At 46.4% G+C, this 14,646-nt stretch overlaps 1 protein-coding gene across 1 annotated transcript in view; it reads right to left on the bottom strand.

The window, feature by feature from the left end:
* Positions 1–14,646, bottom strand: part of Nck2 (NCK adaptor protein 2) — a 116,628-nt gene that overhangs the window by 11,540 nt on the left and 90,442 nt on the right. The window lies entirely within an intron of this gene.

Here is a 14,646-nt window from a genome sequence, read left to right as displayed (position 1 = left end):
TTCTCCCCTGAATGTGCTGCCCTTCTATGCCCTACCTGCAGGCTGACCCTTCCACCTTCCGTCTTCACTTGTAACTCATCTCTGCTCACAAAACTCGGGACTGATTTTCCTGTCAGGGAATTAGTACCGGATGCACTGACATACTAAGTCCAAGGCAGGCCTCTGAAGACTGTGAGAGGAAAACCTGCAAGGGGATCCTTGGATCAACGAAATGGGCCGCAGAAAGCCAGTGGATGGAGTGGGTTTAAGGGGATGGGAAAATCTTAAGCGAGTATCGAGGTTTGCCTGTGCATACCTCTGTCAGCCACATGTGAGCAAGCACTGCCCTGTAATGTGAAACACACTTCTTTCCATACGTAGGAGGGTGATTTTGAGAAGTCCTGACCTAAGCATGCTTCTGACCCAGTTAAAACGTAGAACTCCAGACAATTCTAGGGGAGGAAAGAACATTGGCACTGCACGGGGCAAGACGCCTCAGTTTTTCAGGGAATCCTCTCCCGCCAGCTCTGCTAGCAGCATTCTGTGAAGTCCCTTGCAGACTCCCCTTCTCCCCAGTGACACCGAATGACCTCCAGGGGTAGTTGAGTTCTCTCATCTTTAACCTGCAGACTAAGCAGGCTAGTCTTCAGGGTTGCTTTGCCCAGGGTGCAGGTCCAAACAAAGGGGCTATGCTGCCTTCATCCTTCGTCATTCAGTGGGGCCACTGGCCCCAGTTCAGAGCCCGGAGCATCTGAGGCGATGCAAACTGGTCTGAGTGAATACACAATGCAGTTAAGGCTATGGCAACTGCTCTGCTGCTTCGTTCTGGACCACAGCATCGGATTCAAATACATGGGGATATAAGAGCAAGTCAGAAGATTTAGGTCAAAAAATCTAGATTTCCATTCTACTTAAGAGTCATCTTGGTCTTCAACCCCAGGTTCAGTTCGATCTTCACCTGGTTTTTCCTGTGTATGTCATTCTTCACATATAAGACAAACTGAGTTAAGGCCTACCTATTCTTAATATGCTTGTTTTAATTGCTATTTAAAGGCCCCATCTCCACATAATCCCAGTTTTGAGGTTCTGGGGGGTGGTGGTCAGGATTTCAACATATGGATTTGGGATAAGTTCAGACGATGCATATGGAACACACAAGTACCCCAGAATCAAGGTATTCTTAACTGAGCAAGGGTTTTAGATGTCTTTGATCGGAACAACACTTTGTCACAAGAGGTCCAAAGTCCTCTTCAAAGACTCTTGGCCACAATCCCAGTGACGCCAGAAGGCCAGGAGTGTGCAAGCCTTCTGAGAGTTGGGCCTCTGACACCAGGAACTCTCATGGCAGCTGCCGGGACAGAGCAATCTAAGAGGAAGCTGTACAAACTGTGTGTGTGTTGGTGGTGGGTGTGTCGACATCCCAGCCATGGATATTATCCCAGCGTTCACAATTCTCCCCAAGCACGCGAGAAAAACAAGATTGGGAGAGATAGGGGAACTGGATGGCTATTCCCAGACAGTGAAGTGGTATAAATCAAAGCATATTTAATTCATAACAAACCAGATGCCCAGCTCCGTCAGAGCAAACTGGGGTGTCAAGAACTTATTTCCATCTACTGGCCTGAAACTGGAGGTCAATGGTTCCTTTTATGGTAGAAGATGATGAAAACAGTTCTTGAGTTTCCAGCTACAAGTAGGCAGAGCCCCGAGATTTTAAGATAGGAGAAGTAGCATGGGTGAGGAATATGGGTAGAATAGCATGCACAGACAGGCTGGGACAGGCTGGGGAGCTGCTGGGTGGGCAGAGCATGCATGGGAAAGTCACGTGGGGTGCTGAGAAGGGGGCCCATCTTTGCTCTGGACTTGCCCAATGGTAGAGCTAATGTCATCTAAAACAGAAAGTATAAGAAACCCTAAATGTTGGGACAAAATAATCTGTTGCGCCCCCTCCACTCCGCTTACTGCTGAGAACCTCAAAGAGACCAGTGGTGGCCTAGGTTGGGAGTAGTAGGGAGCTGGGCACCTACAACAAGGTGGTGGCACCGCTTGTCTGAGGACCACGATAGAAACTGAAATCCCAGGTTCAGGCTAACCTGTGTAATAATTCCCAGCCCGCTCCTCTGGCATTGACTGCCCAGAAGCTGGGACAAGACGCATGAAGAAGGAATAGGCTGGCTGCCCCCACGCTCTTGCTCTGTGTGCACACTTTTCAGCATGCCTTCCTGCTTTGCCACTTCTTTTTTTTTTTTTTTTTTTTTTTTTTTTTTGGTTTTTCGAGACAGGGTTTCTCTGTGGTTTTGGAGCCTGTCCTGGAACTAGCGCTTGTAGACCAGGCTGGTCTCGAACTCACAGAGATCCGCCTGCCTCTGCCTCCTGAGTGCTGGGATTAAAGGCGTGCGCCACCACCGCCCGGCTGCTTTGCCACTTCTTGCATGAAACCCCCACCACATATTTCTTTTAGTTGTAACACAAACACAACTTCAACTCTAATGTGTTCACTATTTTAACACACTACTATGTACTACTTTCTCCTAGAATCTGACACATTTTTCTCAATGAGAGAGGCAAGCCTATTTCTCAAGGACCCAAGTCATATTTACTGGCTATAAATAGCAAACCTACAAGAACATGGCAGACCAAAACCCCAACACACCAGAGTGTCTGCTCAACTCATCTACACCACATGTAGGAATTTTCTAGTGTGGTATCCAGAATCCTTCTCCCTGGGGTCCCAACAACCAACTCCTGATGGAAGCACCAACAGTGAGGTCCCTCCTGATGTCCTTAGTACAGCCCATCCAGAACAAATACGCCTAGTACCTGCCACCTTATACTCACAGCACAGTGTACATCACGCATCCGTACCAAACCCTGCATGAGAGTTCAACAATCCATTTCCTTTCCAATTTTCAAGTTACTCCTAAAACCGTCCCTCAGAGAACTGACCCGAGGCTGTGAGCTCTGCAGCTGGGTGTGCTGCCGCAGCTTGCTTTGCATACATCATATGGATGAGACTCTCTAGAATGAGCCCATTAGAAACTCTCCAACTGCTAGCAAGCTATGTGTTGGGTCAAGTAAAGTATCACATTTGTGCAAAGCAATGGCTTTACTGACAGCCTGTTCAATAATGCATGAACTGGAACACCCTGGCATGGGGAAAGAATTGAACAAAGGAGGAAGAGAAAATCCCAGTGAAAAATCCCCAAACAAAACACTTGCAAGACGCTGTTTTCTAGGTCTTAGGAGTGAGATCTTAACATCTACATTGAAGATCTGTGCTCAGAGAAACCTCTCAATCTTTTAAAATCTATTGCTCTAGGAGTACGGTATTGGGCTGAGAGTAGAACACATACAAACCGTTGCCAGGGCCCTGTGCTTACTGCTTCCAGCAGGAAAACAAAGCTGCAGCATTTACAATTAAGAAACCTTAGAGGTCCACCTGTGCAATAACCTGCTACTACATAGTACCACGGGCTACAACAATTCATCTCCTGAAGTTCTGGAAGCTGGGAATCTAAAATCATATAGCCCACAGACCGGGCGGGTCCTGTTTCACAGCAGTAAGAGTGGGGCCTCCTGGCTATGTCCTCACCTGGAGGGAAGGAGAAAACGGGTTTCCCTAAGACCTTTTAAAAAGGACACTGGGCAGCCATTTTTGAGTCCTCTGAAAGGTCTTATAAACCTCCCAAGAGGAGGGAGAGGATGGGGTGAGGTTTCAACACTCCAGCTGAGGCAGAACACAGATGCTTGGGCCTCAGCAATCTGGCTAATGCTCTTCAGCTCCTGCCGTGGGCAGTAAGCCTTGAGTCGTGCTGCCTAATGCCAAGGAGACCGAGAAGCAAGTGCCTATGCCCCTGACATTTCTTCCTATAGCACCTCTGAGCAGCGATGATGCCGTTTCCTCTTCACAGGGCCCTAGGCAGAAAGGCCATCAACAATATGCTCAGCAGTTGACGCGGGTTTCAGACTCTCAGAAGGGGTGACTGGACCAGCCAGGCAGCAGCCCTCCCTGGCACAGAGCTGCCCAAGGTGGGTAAGGTTTGCCTGCTATAGGAGGTGACCAAGCTCCCAATGAAGCCACTTCTCTAGAGACCTAAAAAGGAGACCAGCTACAGACTGTGCCATAGTGACTGTCACCTGTACATGATAAAATGTGCACTGTGGAATTGTATTTCTGGTCTGTGAGCAGATAGCTCCGTTTTAAATGGCTAACAGCTGAGCTGGATTTAAAGGGAGACAACACTTTAATACTTTCTACTTTTGGGACAATTTTTTTGACCCTAGGTGTTAGCTTCAAGGCCCCGAGTTACATATTTTTTGATAACAGGCACATTTTAACTTTCTCGAATAATATTATATACACTGAAGACCGAGTTCTAATAAAAGTTTGAACGTGTCATACATTATTAATGTAATTCATTTTAAAGTCAAAATCTTTTATGCGCCCCCCCCCATCAAGATGAAGGGCTGTGATAACAAACACCTCTGAGACAGGCTCTGGCTGTCAGTTTCCAGCTGGAGCCCTGCAGACTTGGGAGAAGATGTCAAACAAATTTGATAGTTCTAAAATATATTCAAGCTAACTCGTTCAGATGGCGTGTGCTCGAATTCTGGGAACTCTGGGGGCAAATCACTTAATTTTGCCACTAATCATATCTGTAACCTAAGTGATACGGAACCAAAAATATTCCTTACACCTAGAATACTATTTAAACTGTTGTGATTAAAGGGGATTAATGTGTGGGGACTCCCTCCATTAGAGTTAGGGCCTATTAAAGCCAGCTAAAAATTAAGAAAGGCCTTTCTTATTAGAGGCTATGCGATCGGACAAGGTTTGAGGAAGGAAGGTACAAAGTGACCACAGCAAGTTCTCATGTGAAGACAGCGTGTGACAGACACTTGGCTTGGGAGCACTTCCACATCGCTGCCCACTGGCTTGGTTTGCGTCGAGTTTTGCGGTAACGCTGAGGAGACCAACTCGGTTATTTCAGGATAAATTTTAAAATAATTTAACAACCACAACAAAACCACCAGAATAAGTGAAAAGACAAACCTCAAATTTGCTATGCTGGCTAACGTTTTTTTTTACCAACTCAACACAAGGGTCATTTGAGAGGACAGAACCTCAGTTCGAAAAAAAAAATGCCCCCAGTGGCTAGGCCTGTGGGCAAGTCAGTGGGGCATCTTCTTGATTAACACTATAGATGGGCCCAGGTCACGGGGGATGACGCCACTCCTGGGAAGCAAGCTAGTAAGCAAGCAGCGTTCCTCTATGGCTTCTCTGCTTCAGTGTTTCTTCAGGGATGGACTTTTTTTTCGGTCATGGTGTTTTGTCATAGCAATAGAAACCCTAACACACTAAGGTGAGGACATTTGAACGGGCTGACCATGCAAGACCATACAGTGACTCTAGTTTGAACCTGGTCAGCAATTCCAAACCCCTCCCATATGCAAGGCTCTTCCACCTGGGTTAGCAGGGCTTATACCTGAACTGCTGGGCCGGGGATAGGGGGGTGGGGAGAACATGTGTTGTTTCCACAAGCTTTCCAGGGAGAGTGAGGGAAAGCCATGGGCAACAGATGCCAGCAGCATTTGGCGTTAATGAGGGTAGAGGTGAGCAAGATAAGATCCAAAGAGACAGAGGCCCCACAGCAAGAACCAAGTGCCCAAATCCAACCTAGAGTCTCACGATATAAGCTGACTTTAGTATATTTTTTTTTTTCAAAAGCTAGGTTTCAGCTGACTTTGTCTCATCGACTGAGAAAATAAAACAGACTTCCCCGATTTACACTTCCCACCTCCACCTTCTAGAATGTGCCCAACCACTGATGCCTACATGTGAAACTGCTGTCTGGAGACAAGCAAGAAAAAAACACTTATGGTTTGGGGCCGCCTGAGTTTGGTGTGGGAGAGACAGAAGGCAGCAAGCTCACGGGCTGCACACCATGCTCATGGGCTCCATAAACCACTGGGATGGTGCACGTTGTTTTCTGAGCCTAGAGTGTCTTAGGTTTCACTGCCAGAGTTCTCCGGAGCAATTTATGACAGAGAGTACAGGCAGCCAGGGGGCGTCATCAAGCAGCCTGCCCTCTGCAAGCTACCTGACTTGGTGGAGAGCAGCCCAGATGCATTTCACTATGGCCAATGGTGGCGTAGAAGGTATCAAAGAAACACCACCTGTGGTTCAGGGAACAGGACAGGCTCTTGAGTACAAACCAGTTTTAGACAAAGTCAAGTTTAAATAAAAATGGCCTCAGTCACAAATGTGGCCAGTTCCTTTGGTCCTACAGACACTTGGCGATGCTAGTAACGATGTGCAGGTATTTGCAATGTAGCAGAAGTGGGATCTGAAAGGCCAGTGAGTTTTTTTTTTTGTTTGTTTGTTTTTTGGAAACCAAAACACCTCAGCCATAGCATAACCGCCAAAGGCTGGCACAGTGTCGTATCCTGAAGAAGAGCATGATTCTACTCCTGCTCCGCCAGAGGGCTTAAGGGAGTGATGAGCAACATGGGGGCAGGGTCACATCTTCCAACAGCTTCACATTCCTGCATGATCTAATGCACAACAGGTGGTTCTCAGGCTGCAGAAGATTTCAGGACATTCCACCAGACTATAACTGTCCCCAACCACTCCCTCAATCTCCCCCTCCCCTGTACTGAACTAGGGCCAGCCATGACTGCAGGGTAAATTTCTATCAATGGCACCTTTGCCTATGCCCCTTTCTCCTCTGTCTTATCAAAAAAGATCTCTGCTGTTCACTGCTCAGCCTGAAGCAAAGCAGGAAGAATGTCCTTCTGACCCCTTGGCCATCACAGACCAGTGCAGAAGAGTCATTCATGTAGGCTCTAAGAACAGACGCCAACAACTTTTGCCACTAGTTAGGTCTGTAACCCAAACTCAATCTAACCAAAACTCCTGCTTATACAAAAATGTTGTTTATACTAAATTAAGACCAGAGGCTACTAATGTGTGGGCATTTCTTCCATTAGAGTTAGGACCTATTAGTAAAGTCAACTAAATATTATGAAAACTTCTTAATACTAAATGTCACCATGGTGACAAGTATAATGAAAAGGACTCAATGGAATGTCCCTGTGAGCCTGTGGCTTCTGCGCCTACAGGAAGCAGAGGAGCCAACCTAGATAAGACCAGGAGTACCCACGGCAGGAACTACAGGCTATTTGGAGTCAGCACGGAGAGCAGGAGCAGGGGACAAAGGTCAGGGGGTGTACTTGGGGAAAGCAAGTGCATGGGCTGGAGGCTCCAGAGGCCCCTCGGAAACTACAGAGAGGGGGAGTGGGCAGTGGAGAAGCAGAGCTCTCCCCAGAGGTTGTCAGAACAACCATGGCAAAGCAAAGGGCTTGTCATCTGGACATTCCCACCTCGGTATCTTGCTAGGGGAAAATCCTCTTTATCGGGAACTAGGGAACCATCGCTAGGAACATAGGAGCTCTGAATTCTAAACAACCACAGAGGCAAGGCACCAAGGACAACATACCTATGCTTTCCCCCCTCCTTTATGGATCACAAATACTCCGTCCCACCTCACCCCAAGACCTCAGCCACTGTCACTGGGTTCATGTGGGGTCTTTATGCTCTACAGAGGGAAGAGTGTGCACTCTCTGACAGCCAGAATGTGTGAACCCAAGGAGACTGAGAGCGGGCAGGAAACTTATCCTGGAACTTTTGTTCCTCCATGTGAACTCCAGCTTTGAAAACTGCAATGCCTTCTCCACAGGCTGAGTTGACCCCCCCAAGTCCCTTTGTGGGTCACGAACAGCACAGCTGTGGAAAGATGTCCTAGGCACATACATGTGCAACAACAGTGTCCAAGGAATAAGTACAATGTGGGCTTTCCTCCACAAGATGGGGGCTTACCCCAAAGATCTGCTGAACTCCTAGATCTGTCAAGAGCATTAAAACACTGCGATGGAGCACCCTGTGAGGAAGCCATCTTGTATGCGGTTCTTCCCTGCCGCTTCTTAGGCCACTTATCCATTAAAAACCAGCAAACAACGGAAAACATACACTCAATTAATAAACTTGGCTTTCTTCTCAGACCACTCCCAGTTCAAACACTTTGTCAGCCATTCCTAACCAATGCTGGTGACTGCTCGGAGCCTCCACAGGTCAACCCTCTTCCTTCACTGGCATTCGCTCCACTGTCTTCTCCTAGAGCAATTTCTTCTCCTTGCCCTTTGAGAAAGCTCAAACTCTAACTGTGGGCCTGTGAGGGTAGAAGGTATGGCCAACAAGGGATGACACCAATTCCTGACCCTCCAGCTCTCTCTTCTCTCTTGACTCTGCAACTAACGTTCATTTCTTTCTAGGAGCGTGTGCCTTATGACGAAGGGCTCTCCTGAATATTATTATATAAAACTCCCATGTTCAGGGTTGAATGCTAAGGACGGGAGGAAATGGGGAGATCTGTGAGCTGAGTGAGCGCCGTCACCCCGCATCCTCCCTCTGCGGGACAGAGGTGTTGGGGCCATCAGGTCCTCCCACAAGTACACAGTTCCCTGTGCACAGGGCTCTGAACTGCGAACTCCTGGCTCAACTGAAAGCTACTCCTTCGTTAGTGGACAGGTAAGTGATGGGACTAAACATTTAGGGTTGGGAAAAATGATTCAGACTTTTTTTTTAAACAAATGCAAAAGTCAAATGGTAACACAGATGCCAAATAAAAATACCTTCATTTTTCATTACAATTTTTGATGAAAATAAATATTTAGCACCTCTCAACACATACACCCTATCCAGGAGTATGAATCATTTGCATATGCAAAAGGGTAAGATGAGGCCCAGATTACAAGTGACATTCTCCAGTAGGACTGGAAGTATCAAACCACCAGCAAAAGTCGAGCACACACCTAGCTTTTAAGATTGTATGGAACTATGAGAACTGAAAACTGCAAATTAAAATGTATAAATGGTAATGGGGCAGACATGGGCAAATGGCGCTTCTGCAGGATTGTCTGAGTCACGTTTGGGATAGCTCTCGTGCTGCCCAGATCTGGGGAACACTACAGCACCTCTTCTGTTGTCCCTGTCATCATCTGTCACAGAAATGGGGGGGGGGGCAGTGCCAGGTGGGTGAAGTAGCTGGGAAAGCTCTGGATTTAAGTGACTGGCACACAGCAAGAACCCAAGTAGCTTGCCTAGGGGCTTGCTGTAAACAAGAATTTTGATTAATGCCAGAGTTAGAGTCAGAGGAGGATCAATTGCAGAAAAGTAGTGGCAAGGCTTTCTCAACTGAGCTGCATGGATTCGTCTCCTATAGCATTCCCCAGGGGCAGGTGTCACCTCCCTCCTGCCCTTGGGGGCAGAAGTAGATGATAAACCAGAGAGACCCGGAATAATCCGAGAGAGGCTACTTAGTCTACACAACAGAAGGTCTTAGTGTTAGGAGGAGAAAGGGCACTGCTTCCAAGGCACAGGTATCTGGACAGATTCCTTGCTGTTCGGGGTAGACAGAGGTGATCAATGCCCAGTCCTCCAGAGGCCTGTACCCTACCTCTAAGTCCTCAGCTACTGATGGCCTACAATCAGCAGTGCCCAGCTGGGACACAAGGGACTTCACTCCTGGCTTTGGCTAAGCCTCAACTGTCTGACTTTCATAGCAAAGTGTGGCATAGTGATCTAGAAGAACCTTCTAGAAATCAGCACAGAGTCCATGAACTATCTATGCAGGAATAAATAACATATAAAATGTCACAGTGGATCCAAGGGTCCTTTTGAGGACCACACAGCTAACTTGTCAATGCTATGCTTTAACACAACACACTAGGTGAAACAGTATGGATCTGATCAAATTCAATTAATAGCACGACAATAACAACACATTACAACTAACTCTACTTACAAATACCTACTTGCAAATTTTATAAGTCAGTCACTCAATAGCTGTGCTTCCTAAGGAAACAAAAAAGACAAAAAATCAAGCACATTTCCCACGGAAAGCCATCAGCCATGCCATGCGTTCTTGAAGAAGCTTCAAAAATATTTAAGAACTGTCCTGCAAAGTGGTTTCCACAGCTGGGTAAACCAACAACAACCTAAGCATGTTTGCAGAACCTGTAAATTCAGGAACAGAGCGGAGAAGCAGTAACAGCCTGGAGGGAAAAACCTCTAGGCCAGTGGTTCTCAACCTTTAACACGGTTCCTCATGTTGTGGTGAACCCTGATCATAAAATTATTTTTGTTGCTACTTTATAATTGTAACTTTGCCACAGGTGTGAATTGCAATGAAAATATCTAATGTGGTGCCCCTATGAAAGGGTCTTTTGAGTCACAGGATGAGAACCACTGCTCTAGAGGCAAAAAAGGTCGCACATGTGACCTTGATTGACCCATAGAAAAGTACCCAGTACCACCTGGCTGAGCCTATTAAGTAGACCCTGGTTCTCTGTGCACGAAGCAGAAGCCTTTGGATGCCCACCTACCCTCTCCATATACTACCAACAGCAAGCACAAGGCCAGGGCTAGAGGAAAGTGGGTACCAGAAGGAGCTCAGGTAAGTATGGGGGACTCGGCAATCAGTACAGCTACATGATGCCAGTCAGCGATGCCCCAAGGCGTCTCAGCTGTGGATAGAAACACGCAGTAGAGAAAAGGAACATTTCAGACATATGGAGGGGAGCGAACAACAAACGCAGGCCATATGGGGAAACGCGGTCTGAAACACGGGGAGATGGTCTTACTCTTTCCCGGTCCATGCCGCTCTGTTCCACGGCTCGAGTTAACTTTTTAGCTCAGAGCGGGAGTTCTTTAGCAAGCTGCCACATGGTGAGATGGTAAAAAACAGCCACTATGTCAATTATTCTGAAACACAGACAGTCCTCAGGATCCCCAGGGCAATGTCCTATGATCTACCATGGCCACCAAAACTCATGTGTCCGCACATCCCATATATAACATGGCAGACTATTTGCATAGAATAGAACCCACACACATCCTCGCGTGTACTGTTCGTCAAGTACCACCCAATATAATGTAAGCGTTATGTATGCTGTACTGTATCCTATGGGATAATGACAAGAACAGAGAGCTGTACCTACGCTCATAGACACACAGCATTCTGATTATTTCCAATCTGCTCGGAGTTGGTAGAATCTTTAATGTGGAGCCAATAAGCAGACACAGGGGCTCCCAGTGCTGAACCTGACTCTCTAACCTCCACGAAGACACAGGGGCTACAACAGCGCCCTGGGCAGAGCAGCACAGGTCTCATGCGCCCCACTGTGCTTCACTAACTTTCCTGAGGTATACACTCCTCCCACATCTCAAGGTCTCTCCTAGCTTTTGTCCTATTAGTAATTTTTTTTCCCTTCAAAACAATCTGTCTCTATTTTCTAATCATCCTCCCACTAATCCGTTGTAAGTTGTTTTACATTTTTGGTTCTAAATACTTGGAAGCTTATGACATACGAAAACAAATCTGAATTTATTCTGAATGTCTGGCAGCACAGCACTAAGTTTCCATAGGATTCCTGCAATAATGCATGTGACAGCCTGTTTCGATTGGGAACAATCTGGTGAGACGGAGTTGTAATGGATTCTAAATTACAATGTATTATGTTTAATTCATGCTTGCACAACGGCGGATATTACACCGCGGAGAGGGTGAAGTCATGACAAAACAGACCTCGGGAGAAGCTGGACCTCTGAGACGGAACTGACAGCCTGCCTTTCTAAACGTTATAACACAAATTTTCCGGGGGGGGGGGGGTGCTGGCCTTTGTCCTGTTCTCTAATGAAGCCGCTGCATGTTCCAGGACAGGGTGGCTAGCAGCAGTGTTCTTATTCCTGAACAGTCAGTGCAGAGAAGCCCACGACTTCTCCAACGGACGAGAAGAGTATACAAACTCTAATCATTCCCCCAAATCAGAAGCACAGGGACTGTCAGAAATCTGCCATTCCCAGTCAGTGTCAGGCTCCCTGCAGAAAGAGTTCATATGCTTTACACTAACTCCACTGAGAACAGTCACAAGTCATCAAACAACCTAACTGTAATGCCTACAAGCATCAAGAGATTAGATTCAAATGCTAACTGGTTCTTTCAGAGCCAAGACACCCCAGGGAATGTGCTTCCTTCTAAGTTATTCTCACAGATTCCAATTTTCTTAAAGGTATGTCCATCTTAAAGACTAGAGACAACTATTTGATAGTTTTATGAAATACAATCATTTCATGGGCTATAATTTTTTTACATTTTTAATTAAAATATAATCACATCACTTGTTTCTTTCCCTTTCCTCTCTCAACCCTTCCCATACCCTCACCATTTCAAATTGATGGCCTTTTTTTTTATTATTGTTACATATATATTACATATAAATGGGCAAATACATAAATACAATCTGCTGAGTCCATTTTCATTGTGTATATATGGATTCAGGACTAATATATATACACATATAGACATAAGGCAGGCTCTTCTGTACCGGAGACCATTACAGAAAATAATACATAGACACAATGCAAAAACCAATGCAATGCACTGTATGGATCCTTGCCCCAACTGACAGCAGAGCTCAGGGAACGCCACAGAAAAAGGGGGTGGAAAGAATGGAGGAGCCAGAATACCAGGAGGTCTGCCATTACACTTCCTCTCTTAGAAATAGTTGCATAAACAAGACCTGAACAGTGGCTCAGAAAACAATCTGGGTGGCTGCCACAAGCAGCAGGCATTCCTCACTCTCATCCCAGAGATACGCAGAAAATAGGTCGACCACAGGAAGTTACAAAGCAGGCAGGGGCATCATTGTGATGAGGAATCAGCAGAATGTATGGGCACCTGCGGTTTTCCCCTGCCTCACGCTTGATCACAGTGCATACTCATGATCTCTGAAAGGCTAATTCCAAACTGAAGTCGCTCCTACAGAGCTGGGGCTCATGTCCTAGCAACCCCTAGACCATGAGATGCCTCTGGACAGAGGGTGGTCTCTAAAAAACTCTCTTCAGTGTGTCTGTTTGCTTTTAATGCACAGCAGGGCAACAGAAACCCTGTGTCTGGGAGCCATTAGAGACTAAGCTGCTGAGACCACCCCAGTATGACACACACAGACACCCACTAAACCTGGGGAATTTACATCCACTCCTTAATATCATCATCATCTAACCTGGAACCTCACGCAACCTGTGTTAATCAGGACCTAGTTTTTCATGTCTAAAACAGGCAAAGTATTGTTTTTAAACTGTTCTCCTACATTCCAGAATGCTAACTTGGAGATAGTTTCCAATCTACTGCACAGGGAGACTGACCACTCAATGCAGACGGTCAACTCTATATAGACAAGCACATCAGTCAGAGCAGAAGTGTACTCTGGATGTCCTATCTGGTGTTCTTAGGAAGGCCACAGGGACATTCTCACGCCAGGGGTGGTATTGCCAGCTTCAGTGTAACAAGAGACGTTTTTACAAGTTCACATCCCAACTGGCTATACACATCTTGCTTAATTTAACAACCTGTATCTTTCTATATAAGTCATAAAAGCATATTAGCATGCCCACTGGTCCTCCTGTTGGAAGCCTCCAGGTCCTTTCTAGACAGAATTTGGCCCCTTACTGTTGACAGAGACAATATATGAGGGGTAGGCTGTATTGGCAAGGACAAAGTACTTGGTGACTTGCAAGCTGCTCCATGCTTATATTTCAGGCAACTGCTGCAGGCACCCAGTGGCCCTGGCGCTCTATGACACCGGGCTCCTGCCCACTACTACTTATTACCAGTTTATTGACAGACTGATGGAGGACAAAACTCAGAACGGTGACTAAGGGAATGGATCCTTTATGGGAAACAGGTATGCTTTAAGAAGCAAAATGTGATGGCACCAATGGGAGAAATCACTTGACCCTGTGATCTTGCTGACAGTTTTTACAGGGGACCGTTTCACCCGTCAGAGGTATCAGAATCAGGTCCACTAGTTTACTTTTCTCCAAATACATGAAGTCTGTCTATAGTATGGAAGATTATACGCAATCCTCACACTAAACATGTGAGAAGCCACCCATCCAGGCTCACATTGTAATCCCAGCACTTAGAAGGCTGAGTAAAGTTACTGAGAATTCAAGGTCAATAGGGTTATCCGGTAAGATCAAGGCCAGACCAGCCCAGAAGGCAAGTCCTCTCTGCTTTGGTGGGGGTTACTTATAATAATAATAATGTCAACTGTTAAACTACGTGTTTAATTTTTACATGAAGGAGAAACTCACTTCCTAGTTCATTCAAACTTTAAAATCAAATCTGAAAGAGGTGTTTAAGTCACTGGTGAGTGTCGTACAAGTTCTCTCCCTAACAGAGGTATCATAGCTTTATTATTCCCTAACTATTCACTGTGAAACACTTTCCTAAGCACACAGCTCTTGTCTTTGTCTGCCAGAGGGCTCCACTATCAGGCTGGATCCCCTGGCAGTGCAGCAAAGGAATCCTAAGACCTGAAGGCTCCCAGGTAGGAACTTGGTGAAAGCAGAGGAAACACCCTACATGAGACAAGCATCCAGGTATCCCCTCACCCCAGTGCACCAGCATGGGGACAGGGTTCTATCTTACCTGTCTTCCTTGCCAGTCTATCCTTCCATCCTCCCAGGTGTCCTGTTTGGGTCTAGAGTAGGTTATGTCTGCCTCTTGACCTCCACCTTTCTTCACCCCCATCTTCCTCCTATCG

The sequence above is a fragment of the Chionomys nivalis genome, chromosome 19 (assembly GCF_950005125.1).
Source record: "Chionomys nivalis chromosome 19, mChiNiv1.1, whole genome shotgun sequence".
NCBI lineage: Eukaryota > Metazoa > Chordata > Mammalia > Rodentia > Cricetidae > Chionomys > Chionomys nivalis.
Note: the sequence above shows the minus strand (reverse complement) of the source record. Positions and strands in the feature narration are given on the sequence as shown.